The sequence below is a fragment of the Pseudochaenichthys georgianus genome, chromosome 19 (genome assembly GCF_902827115.2).
Source record: "Pseudochaenichthys georgianus chromosome 19, fPseGeo1.2, whole genome shotgun sequence".
Classification (NCBI taxonomy): domain Eukaryota; kingdom Metazoa; phylum Chordata; class Actinopteri; order Perciformes; family Channichthyidae; genus Pseudochaenichthys; species Pseudochaenichthys georgianus.
The window spans coordinates 1,317,501-1,330,038 of NC_047521.1; the positions used below are offsets into that span (position 1 = coordinate 1,317,501).

At 49.2% G+C, this 12,538-nt stretch overlaps 1 protein-coding gene and 1 long non-coding RNA gene across 2 annotated transcripts in view; one reads left to right on the forward strand and one right to left on the reverse strand.

Annotated features, from left to right (window-relative positions):
- ryr2a (ryanodine receptor 2a (cardiac)) overlaps nucleotides 1-12,538 on the reverse strand; it is a 321,872-nt gene that overhangs the window by 226,877 nt on the left and 82,457 nt on the right. The gene's annotated exons all lie outside the window — the stretch shown is intronic.
- LOC117464540 (uncharacterized) overlaps nucleotides 1-12,538 on the forward strand; it is a 26,840-nt gene that overhangs the window by 761 nt on the left and 13,541 nt on the right. The gene's annotated exons all lie outside the window — the stretch shown is intronic.

Sequence of the window (12,538 nt, forward strand, 5' to 3'; positions counted from 1 at the left end):
AACACATACATTTTTGTGTTATAGAAAGTGGACTGTGTCTTATTAATAATAATCCATGTCAGTATCAATACCCAACAGCAAGCACTCATTCAAAACGTAATAAAATGACAGTGAATTGACCATGAAATTACAGCAAACGGCGCTACAGAGGAGAGTGTGTTGGAGAGGAAAGGCAAGCCAAAGACGTCCTTTGTAGACAATATTCAAAACATAAAATTGCACTTATTTACTCAACACTGTAGTAAAACTGTATAAATAGCTAGTTGCTGCAGTATATTGTGCAGTGTATTCTGCAGCAAGCCATGGTGATGGTGGCACATACAGATGCGACAGACAGTAGTTTCCAATATCTCAACTGCATTTTTATTTTTAATGTATTGTCTTTTTGCCTTTCACTGCCGCCCACAAGATCGTTAGACCAACTATTAAGGCTACAGACTACATACTACCAAAGGGGCAGAGATAAGTAAACCAGGATCTTATGCTATGAGACAGTAGTGCCCACATATTTTCAGGGACATTGCTTACTGAAAGATGAAGCTGTTGCACTTGACAAGCAGAACATGCAGATACACCGCGGTGAATTTAGTTTAGGTTGGACATTCGCGGACCCGCCAGCAGCGTCAGTTTCCCCTGCTGCTGGCTGTATACGACAGGGAGATCTTCTCCGCGAAACGAGGATTTCACTTAGGGACCATCAACAAATGACTTTTCAATTACACAAGAACATTTTTCTTTTTAATAAATCGACAGCTTCCCGATCGAGTGAATGTGAAGTAAATCCACGCTAGAGCATGCATTTGTTGAACACACCTCTTTTTATTGCATTGTAATACTTTAAATACGTTGTATTATTATTTTTGATGGAAAAATTAGCTTATTTCTTCAATACCTTCCAGGTCATGTGACCGATTTACTCAAAATCAATGTTGGGTCAAAGAACTACACTGGCTGAATGGGACACACCTCTTTTTATTGCATTGTAATACTCTAAATATTGTTATATTAATATTATGATGGAAAATGTAGCCTATTTCTTCAATACCTTCCAGGTCATGTGACCTAATCACTCAAAATCAATGCTGGGTCAAAGAACTACACTGGCTGCATAGGACACACCTCTTTTTATTGCATTTTAATACTCTAAATATTTTATATTAATATTTTGATGGAAAATGTAGCTTATTTCTTCAATACCTTCCAGGTCATGTTACCGATTTACTCAAAATCAATGTTGGGTTAGGGTTAGGATAATACACAAGAAGAGGAACAATTTCCAAAGCCTTAACCAGTGGTGTCAGCAATTATTATTACACTATGTCAACCTCTTAAGCCCGAAGGTCCCCCCAGTGGACCCCTCCCACAGTTTTTTTGGAGACTATGTCTCAGGGCTTCTTAACATTTATGAAACTATTAATGTTTCATACCCTTTTAAAGGTAAGAAACTCCGCTAACTGACAATAAGAACAATTGTTAGCTAAAAAAAACACAAGAGTAATACCAAGCCTTTGAATTAGCATTGATTGAAAAAATGCTAACTAATGCTAACGCTTTTTTACACAGAACTCACGGTAGAAATGCCCTTATTACTATCTTAACTGCCCAAACAAGATATAAATACGATTTAAAGCTGAGACTCCACAGATTCCACACATGTAATGTCATCACTGTACGACCTCGAATTCCTGGAGTTATCAGCCAGAAAAGAGAAAGTAAACAACATCCGGTTTCAAAAATATTACAATAATTACGCCTTACCTTTTTTGATTTGTGATCAATAGTTGTGTTCAACGGAATAAAAACGCCGCTCAAGGTTAATCCAATGTCTTTGTGTCACGTAGAAATGTTTACTGATAATCCATCATCATATTTATGGCAATATACTGGGTATAAAGTTTTGCCGTCCAGGCTTGCACTTTCAGATATGCTTCGTTTGCTTCTCTATTAGGTCCGCTATGGCAGAGGTTCTCAATTGTTTTTCAGCCAAGGACCCCTTACAAGGTAGAGAATAGACCAAGGACCCCCTCATTCTGATTTGTGATTTTGGGCTATATAAATAAAAATTGACTTGATTTGACATGTATGTCCCTTGGAATAATCTGACGTAGCCTATTTTTTACACTTTTATAGTCTTAGTTAGAATAGAATAGAATAGAATTCCTTTATTGTCATCGCACCAGGTACAACGAAATTTAAAAAAGCAATCCTCGCAGTGCATTTCCACATACAACGAATACATATATTATCTATATAAACATATGCACATTAAACATGCTCACACATCCATACATGCCCGCACATTATTTAAATACAGTTTACAATATAAAAAAACAACACAGGGATGATATTTTGCATCTCTGATGTCGATCAGTTCATAAGTTAATACAACTATTAAAAAGTAGTGCAGTTGGAAGTTGTAACTGTTCAGTTCAGCGTTTGACGGTGTTCAGTTCTCGTATGGCTCTGGGGTAAAAACAGTTTTTCATTCGGTTTGTCCTTGATTGAATTGACCTGTAGCGTCTACCGGAGGGCAGAAGAGCAAACAGGAAGTGTCCAGGGTGTGAAGAGTCTGCAATTATTTTGCCTGCTCTGTTGAGGCAACGTTGGCTGAAGAGTTCCTCCAGAGAAGGCAGTGAGCAGCCGATGACCTTCTGGGCTGTGTTGATGACCCTCTGAAGGGCTTTCCTGTCCTTTTCTGAGCAGCTGGCACACCACGTGGTTAGGCAATATGCCAGCACACTCTCTATGGAGCAGCGGTAGAAAGACACCAGAAGCTTCTCCTCCAGGTTGTTTTTCCTGAGGATCCTCAGGAGGTGGAATCGCTGCTGGGCCTTTTTCACAGATCTTGTGGTGTTGATAGACCAGGATAGATCTTCAGCAATGTGTGTGCCGAGGAACCTGAAGGCGGGAACCCTTTCCACACAGTTGCCGTTGATGTACAGTGGATCTGGTGTTGTGCTGTTTTTCCTGAAGTCTATAATGAGTTCTTTTGTTTTGATGGAGTTCAGAACAAGGTTATTATCTGAACACCACACTGCCAGTCTCTGGATTTCATCCCTGTAGGCTGACTCATCTCCTCTTGTGATCAGTCCAACCACGGTTGTGTCGTCCGCGAACTTGACGATGGTGTTGGTGGGGTGAGTGGGGGCACAGTCATAGGTGTACAGGGAGTAGAGCATGGGGCTCAGCACACAGCCTTGTGGTGAACCGGTGCTGAGTGTGAGGGTGGAGGAGAGGTGAGGGCCTATTCTCACTGTCTGGGGGCGGTTAGTTAGGAAGTCCTTAATCCATTGGCAGATGTTTGGGGAAAATCCTAGGTCAGATAGCTTGGAAACCAATCTTCCCGGGATGACTGTATTAAAGGCAGAACTGTAATCAACAAAGAGCATCCTCACATAGCTCCCCTGGTGTTCAAGGTGGGACAGTGCACTGTGAAGGACAGTGGCGATGGCATCCTCTGTAGACCTATTTGCTCTATACGCAAACTGATTTGGGTCGAAGGTGGGTGGGAGAATGGTTTTGATGTGCTGCAGGACCAGCCTCTCGAAACACTTCATGATGAGCGGTGTGAGTGCTACCGGACGGTAGTCGTTGAGGCTGGAGATTTTGTTTTTTTTCGGCAGAGGGATGATTGTGGCAGATTTCAGGCATGAAGGGATGATGGATTTGGAGAGTGACAGGTTGAAGATCTTTGTGAAGACCTCCGTAAGTTGGTCTGCACACTCCTTCAACACCCTTCCCGTCACGCCATCAGGGCCTGCAGCTTTCCTCGGGTTCACCGCTCTGAGCACACGCCTCACATCATGCTCCTGCACCGTGAGGGTGTGACTGTTGGATGCTGGTGAGGTTGTTGTGTCCGTCTCTACTGCATTGACCTCAAAACGAGCAAAGAAACAATTAAGTTCCTCTGCCAGTGAGGCGTCCCCGTCAACCGTTGTGCTGTTATTGTTCTTGTAGTTGGTGATGTGCTGTATACCTTGCCACACCCGCCGTGGATCGTTGTTGGTGAAGTGGTCCTCAATCTTCCTCTTGTAGGCTACTTTGGCATCCCTGATGCCTCTCTTCAGGTTGGCTCTAGCTGCACTGTATTGAGCACTATCACCAGACCTGAAGGCGATGTTTCGGCCCTTGAGGAGAGCTCTGACCTCCTTCGTCATCCAGGGCTTCTGGTTGGGGTATATCTGAATACGTTTTTCAACAGTCACATTATTCACACAGTTCTGTATATAGCAGAGTACAGTTGATGCGTACTCCTCCAAGTCCTGAACCTCACAAATATCCCAGTTAGTCCTTTCGAAGCAATCCTGTAGCTGCGAGGAAGCTCCTTCAGGCCATGTTTTAACAGTCTTTGTGGTGGGTTGAGTTTTCCTCCTGACAGTGGTGTATGCTGGGGTTAAGAGGATGGACAGGTGATCTGACTGCCCTAGATGTGGTAGTGGTACAGACTTAAATCCCTTCTTAATGTTTGAGTAGGCCTTATCCAATGTGTTTTTACCCCTGGTAGCACATTTTATGTGTTGTACAAACTTTGGGAGAACTGTCTTCAAGTCTGCATGGTTGAAATCACCAGCTATGATATGGGCGGCTTCGGGATATGTGCTTTGTTGTGAATTGATAGCACTGTGCAGGTAGCCTAGCGCTATTTTAGCATTAGCATCTGGTGGTATGTAAACAGCTGTTACTATGACAACGGTAAACTCACGAGGGAGGTAAAAAGGCCTGCATTTCACCGTCAAGTACTCCAGGTCTGAAGAGCAATGACTGTCCATGATTATGGCATCCTTGCACCAGTTGTTATTTACGTAAATGCATAACCCTCCTCCCCTGCTTTTACCAGAGTCGATGTTTCTGTCCCAGCGGTATGCTGTTCGCCCCGCTAGCTCAATGGCTCCGTCTGGGATAAGTGGGTGTAGCCATGTCTCCGTTATGATCAGGATGCAACAATCTTGTACGTATTTATTTTCAGACATCTGTAGGTTTAGTTCATCCATTTTGTTGAGGATGGATCTGGCGTTCGTGAGAAAGATGCTGGGTAGCGGTGGTTTGTGAGGTTGTCTCCTTAGCTTAGCCAGTTGACCGGACCGGCAACCCCGCTTCTGCTTCCTGCTCCTCCTCCGCCTCCGATGCCTGGTGGAGCCGACAACAATCCACGGAGAGCCCGGTGTCCTGGCTATCTCTTCCGGTATATTGTGGGAGTGCGAAAATGCACTTGTTATCGCCACATTGCACTGTAATCCTATCGTAAGTAGGTCCCTGCGGCTGTACATAGGATTCGCACTGCTAACCGTAACATTGGCTAGTAGACATACGGACGAAAACACACATATAAAGCACAGAAAGGAAGAGCTACGAGCCGCTGCGACTGTGCGCGCCGCCATGACTATTTACTTACTTATTTATTTACTTATTTACTTAGTTATGTGAAACTCTGTGAGTTGGGGGAACATGTCTGTAATACCATTTTGCACCTGCCTTCTCCAGATCGCTGTTTTGGCACGGAATGCCTGGATTTTGTCGCTTACCTCCAGGATAGAGGCATATCTGCATTGAACGGACAAACTGAGATCGTTCAATAAGTTGAACACATCTGCGAGGTAGGCGAGCTGTGCGATCCATTCGGGGTCCGAGAAGAGTGCTGCAGTGGTTGGCTTGTCATTCTGGATGAACTCACACAGCTCTGAGCGCAGTTCGTACACCCGCTGTAGCACTTTTCCACGGGAGAGCCAACGCACCTCTGAATGGAACAGCAGGGTGTCCTGTCCTGCGCCCATCTCCCTGCAGAGCTGGCCGAATAAACGGGACTGTGGCTTACACTTGATGTGGTTGACCACAGATACCACCGTGCTGAGAACGGAGTGTAGCTCAGGACTCAACGATGTTGACGCCAGAGCCTGCCTGTGCAGCATGCAGTGGGTAGCTATCATCATTGGATTGCGCTCCTTGGCACGAGCAACCAAAATAAAAAATCTTCCTGAATCCTTCCTTCCCACGGGTAGCGAACCAGCGCGATGAGCTGCGCAGAGCCGGACACATCAGTGGACTCATCCAATTGAACCGCAAATTTAGACCCTCTCAGTCTTTCCAGCAGTTGTGATTTGATATCAGCAGAAATGTCCTCAATTCGTCGTCTGATGGTGTCATTTGACAGAGGTACACTTCTCAATTTGGCAGCCGCATCTTTCCCCACCATCACCTCACACAGATCCACCGCAGCAGGGAGCAGCAGTTCCTCCGCTATTGTGTGGGGCTTTCGCGCCTTACGTTACGTCCACACAGCAGCTTTTCAAAAATCTTGAAAATCTTGGAGCTGGGCGTGTCTGAAAGCTTGGGGATTTTTTGTGAGCAACGCGACCAACAACCAATCACATGAATCTCCCTCCCCCGTCATACAAAGCAAAAGACCCCGGGGATTTTATGCGAGCAATATATATATATATATATAAACTCCCCAAACAGGCGAAAACCTACGAGTTTCAGCCCCTGTCTCTGCCACCTGCCTCCATGCCTGGTTCCTCCGGTTTGTATCCCGTTAATAGTTCTGGTCGTTAAGAACCGGGTGATTTGCTACCGTAACTTCTCGTTTGGAATATGAGGAAATGAACTGCGGTCTGGTTCTCCCTGCTTACACGCGGTTTGATTGGCTGACGCTTCCAGCTCAGCTTCAAAAGTTGAACATTGCTCAACTTTTGAATCCTGGACATCCTGGAAATCTTCGCTTCGCTCCCCCACAATGCAGTTTGGCGAAAAGCGAGGCAAAGTGACGTCATCCCCATTCAATGTCAATGGGCAGAGAAGCGTTGGAAGCGGTGGAAGATTCGTCTAAAGCTGCTGTGTGGACGTACCGTAAAGCTGCTGTGTGGACGTACCGTTAGCAATCCTCTGCGCTACCAGGTATGCCCGCTCCGCTTTAGCAGAAACAGACGTAACATTAACCATCCGTTGTTGTTGCTGGCGTTAGTCCTCAACCTTCCTCTCAAAAAAAGCCCGGTCTTTTTTTACATAATCTGGATGCTTGGTCTCGAGGTGCCTCTTCAATTTGGCAGGCTTCATCGCCTCATTGGCAAGACACCGCAGGCATATCAGACATTTCGGTTTCCCTTCCACTTCAATACATCCATATTGGAGATACTCCTCATCGTATTTCCTTACTTTTGTTTTTTGTTTTTCATTTACTTCATTTGTAGCCGTAACCGGTCGTTTTAAAAATCTGTCCATCTTCGTAGTATGCTAGCCGTGTTGTTGTTTCCACGGTAATGGGTGACGCGCTTGATTTTTAAATGTATCTATTTGTTAGATTAGAACGTAATCTATGAACTATTTTAGATTAAAAAAATAAAATATTATTTGTTGGGGAAAAAAAAAAAAAGCCGCCATGCGGCTCTCCCCTTCCCCCTCTTCCCCGGACGGGGGAGACGGGGTCGGAGCGAGAGTCAGAGGTGGCGGTCGAGCACGTGGTCCCCTTCTCCGTGGCCACGGCGCTACCGGCATTGGGAGGCATCATGCTGGAGCTGCCGGAAATATTCGGCAAGGCAGCAGCATGTAGAGGTCTCCCCGTTCCACGAGTACGGGAGAGGGTGGCTCTGGATGACATGGCGGGCGTGTTTTCCCGGGTGCAGACGGGCAGGAGTGATCTGATCTGGCCGCGCTTCCCCGCCATTAGGCGGTATCAGGAAGGTGCAGCGGCGAACCCGAGGAGCTTGAGGGCTCTGGTGGCCTCCCTTGTCCCCTTCACCAAGGTGGAGGGTTTCACAGATGAGGTTTTCCCAACCACCCCCGCTCTGGAACCGAGCTTAACGGCATTGTTCGGGGTAAGACAGGCCAACTTGGTCGCCGGACGGCGCCCTATGTTGGCCGACCCCAAGGACCAGTATGTCGCCCGCCAGGCTGACCGGGCGCACTAGTGTGCGTTCCAGGCGTCAGCAGCGGAAAACAACATCGCTTTGCTGACCAACTCGGTGGTGACGTTGGTCGAGCGATCCACCACCGTGGCTCCAGAGGAGTCGGAGGAGATCGCTAAGGCGGCCAGCACGGCGCTCACGCTGTGTGCAGCCGTGGCAGTGTCCCAGGCGAGGATTACGGCATGGATGACACAGATCCAGCGTCACCTCTGGTTACAGCAGGCAGCGGTCACAGAGCCAGTCAGGAAGGTCTTACTGGACGCTCCGATCAGCTCGGACGGGCTGTTCGGGCCCCAGTTCCTGACCATGGTTGATTCCATGAAGGCGGCTTCGGAGCAGGCAGAGGACATCCGCCAGCACGTCGGTTGGCTCCAGCCAGCGGTGAAGCAGCAGCGACACCAGCGGCAGCAGCAGCAACCAACCCGGCCACAGCGGCAGACGGACAGACACCAGCAGCAACAGCAGCCGAGGCGTCAGAATTGTCCGTCAGCGGCGGCTGGGGCACCGACCCGCACCTCCAGGGCACCGTCCCGCACCGACGGGCCCCCACCAGAGAGGGGGGGTAAGAGGGGAGTGAGGTACTCCCGTTCGGCGGCTACTCCACGAGAGCCACCGAAAAAACAAAACCGACCTTGACGGTTTGAGGGGGAGTGTGATCGAAATAAAAGTTGTTTATTTCCTAACACGTGGTCTGAGTCATCAGTTACACATGTGTGTCACATATCCCCCACCCTGGGGTTAATAGCCAGCCGGGTTCGGTACAAAAGCCTGCGCTATTTAATCTATCGATTAATAAGCTGCGGAGCACAATAATTACACCAACTGCCTCCAATCTGATGATTAGTAGGCGGCATGGTTCGCGACAGATTTCTGATGGTTATGACTCTTCGGTTATTAAACCACAGACCTCGCGGCATTCTTCTGTCCGAGATACGCCACCTATACACGGTCATAATAAGCCCATGAGAGCAGTTCAAAGGGATACAGGTGACATGCCTAACATCCCGAGAACAGTGTCTTGCGCTCCAAGCAGAGCTACGGGAACTCCTGTTGAAAGAGACTATTTCCAGGGTTCCCCAGGAGGAAGAAAATCAGGGGTATTACTCCCGCTATTTTCTTATCCCGAAAAAGACAGGGGGAATGAGACCCACTTACTTCCATGTGCCATCATTCCGAAACACAGGACATTCCTGAGGTTTTCATTCCAGGGAATAGGCCGTCTGCCGTTCGGCTATTCCCTGGCTCCTCGTACTTTTTCAAAGTGTGTAGAGACGGCGCTGCAGCCGCTACACAGAGGAGGAATGAGAGTACTTTTTACCTGGACGACCTGCTGCTGCTGGCTCGCTCCAGGGAGGAAGCGGCTTTACAGACGGTATACTCATATCGCATCTGTCAAAGCTGGGTTTCATGATCAACTGGGAAAAGAGCTGTCCTGTTCCAGCCCAGAGTATTGTTTACCTGGGGGTGGAATTGAACTCAGCCCACATGAGAGCACGACTCTCACGGCAGAGAGTGGAAACGCTGACAGCTCTCCTTCAACGTGTCATACCACGCAGCGTGGTGACGCTGGAAAAGTCCCCACGTCCTGTCAGAGGGGGTTCCCCTGGGCAGAGTTACGTCACACACCTCGGTGTTCACAGACGCATCTCTCTCAGGGTGGGGAGGAACGTGCATGTCACATGTTTTTCCACATAAATGTGCTGGAATTGATCTCCGTACGGAGAGTAATTCAGCACTTTTCCCCGTTGCTGCGGAATCAGCATGTGTTGATTCGCACAGACAACAAAGCCGCGGCGGCCTACAGGGCAGGACACACCGCCACTCATCCCCTGAGCGTGTACACGCCTCATGATGACAGCCGGAGTGAAACGCAGCGTGTGGAGGCTTCCTCGCAGCCTTCCTCGCAGCCCTTTCGCCTCACGGGAGGCTGAGTGCCCCAGCGGCACGGCATCAGGGCTCGCTGCAGAATTCTGCTGGTTTTAATTTAACCTATCGGTTAATACACTGCAGAGCTCGCTAATTAAGCCGGCTGCCACTAATCTGTTGATTAAGTAGACCGCAGGGCTCGCTGCAGACGCCTGCCGGTTTTAACCCCTGTTAATAACCTACAGAGCTCGCAGCATTCCTCTGTCCGAGATACGCCTCGTACACACGGCCTTATTAAACACATGAACGCCGTTATAACGCTTCATGTGGGCAGCACTGCACACACCTCCATCCATCCCCTGAGCGTGTACGCGCCTCATGATGAGAGTCGGAGTGAGACGCAGCGTGTGGAGGCCCCCGCCTTGGGTTGCCTCACGGGCAGCGGCGGCAGGGGCTCTGGCGTGGCTCGTCACCATGACCACCACAAACACATCTCGAGCACGTGCGCCCGCTCTCAGAGTGGCAGTGCGCGGGTCTGATGGACAGATGGATGAGCAGGCTGATCAGCAGAGGAGACGTCCTGCAGTTCGCCTCCCCCCCCCCCCCCCCCCCCCCACAGTTCAATGGGATACAGGAAACACTCCTGTCCTCCCAGAAGCTATGTCTTGCGCTCCAATCCGAGCCGCTGGAACTCCTGTTGAAACAGGATATCTCCAGGGTTCCTCAAAGGGAGGAAAATCAGGGGTTTTCACTCCCGTTATTTTTCTAATCCCGAAAAAGACTGGGGTAATGAGACATCCTCGATCTGTCAGTATTCCACATGCTGATGATCAAACAGGTGCTGGAATGTGTTCACCAGGACGACTGGTTCACTTCCACCTGAAGGATGCACACTTCCACCTGAAGGATGCACACTTCCACCTGAAGGATGCATACTTCCACCTGAAGGATGCATACTTCCACGTACCCCTCATCCCGAAACACAGGAAATTCCTGCATTTTCTCATTTCAGGGAATATCAGACCAGACAATCGTCTGCCGTCGGATATTTCCTAGCTCCTCCCATTTTTGTGTAGAGAAGGCTGGAGCCACTACACAGAGGAGGGGATGAGAGTGGGGTTTCCTCTGGACGACCTGCTATTTGCTGGCTCACTCCAGGGAGGAAGTCGCTTTCCAGACGGTACATCTCGTATCGCATCTGTCAAGCCTGGGTTTCATAAGAAATTGGAAGAAGATAAACTCAGCCAGCAGAGCGCGGCTCTCGCGGCAGCGAGTGGAGGAACTGACAGCTCTCCTCAAGCATGTCACAACCCACACAGCCCTCTCTGACGCAGCTGCTCGGCGTTGGCGTCAGCTGGTCACGTGGTGATCCCCCGGGGTCTCTTCCAACAGGGGGACACTCCAGAGGTGGTTCATTTGCTGCAGAAGCCTGCTGTTTTAAACCTATTGGTTTATAAACTGCAGAGCTCGCGGCATTCCTCTGCCCCAGATATGCCTCCTACACACGGTCATAATAAATCCACGAGCACCGTTATAACGCCTCGTGTGGACAGCATACACATACCTCTCATCCTCTGGGCGTGTACGCGCCTCATGGCGAGAGACGGAGTGAAATGCAGCGTGTGGAAACTCCCTCGCAGCCCTTTGCCTAAAAGTGTGAGGCGGTGTCGCAGGCGTATGTCTCGGTAGAGCCCCGGAGAACATGCGCACTCCACCAGAGGAATTCCTCCTCCGCGGCTTTGCACGGAGGAATGTCAGTGGAAGATATTTGCACGGCTGCATCTTGGTCTTCCCCCTGTTCATTTATTCAATTGTATTTGAGGGATGTTTCCCTTTCCTCTATGACGCACCCCGTACTGGGTGTCCTGTCAGAGTGAGTGACGTCAGGGAGCCAGCTGAGCGCCTCTCTCCTGCCTCTCGGCACACAGAGAGCGGCCTTTTCCCCTCGTAGGAGAGGGATGTTCCCTTCCTCTAATACACTTCGTACGAAGTGTCTGATTAGAGTGAGTAACGTCAGGGATCCAGCTGGGCGCTCTCCTACCTGGCTGGCGCGGAGAGAGCGGCTGTTCCCCCTCTATGATCGCAGGATAAGGTGGGACCTTCGTCTCTACTTCTCACAGCGGTCGGAATGTATTGTTCCCAGCCTTCACCCCGTCAGGAAAACAGGTATGTTTGCTATGTTCCAGGGACGGTGATGCGCCATTACGCATGGCACAACAGGCAGGGGGTGTTATTGAGCAGGTGTGTCTGTTCTTCTAGTGCCGGGTGGACCCAGTGGGGCGCAGACTACATCATGCTTCGCCCTTAACCCAATAGCGATAGCCTTAGAGGGCGAAGCCATATACGAAATAGAACTGGGGTTACCTACTGTAACCCAGCTTCTATGAGTAATGGCGCAGCCCTCTAAGCGCTGGGCCCCACTGGCTCTACGAATAGCTGAAGAAAAGTTATATTGTATAGGAGCAGATTGCCCGGCCACCTTCCTATTTATACCGGAAGGAGGCCCGAGGGTGGAGCCCACCTAGCGGGTGGGCGTGGACTACAAGTGTTTCAGTGCTGCGCGGGGGCGCAGAGGGATAACCCAATAGCGATAGCCTTAGAGGGCTGCGCCATTACTCATAGAAGCTGGGTTACAGTAGGTAACCCCAGTTATCTTCGTCACATGGACCAACAGGAAAAGACGCACAGGGAAATGTGAGTTTCTCTAAGACTTACTATGTTCAAGTGTGTAAATTGTTCTCCAGCATTTTAATTGTAACAATGGAATAAGTAAA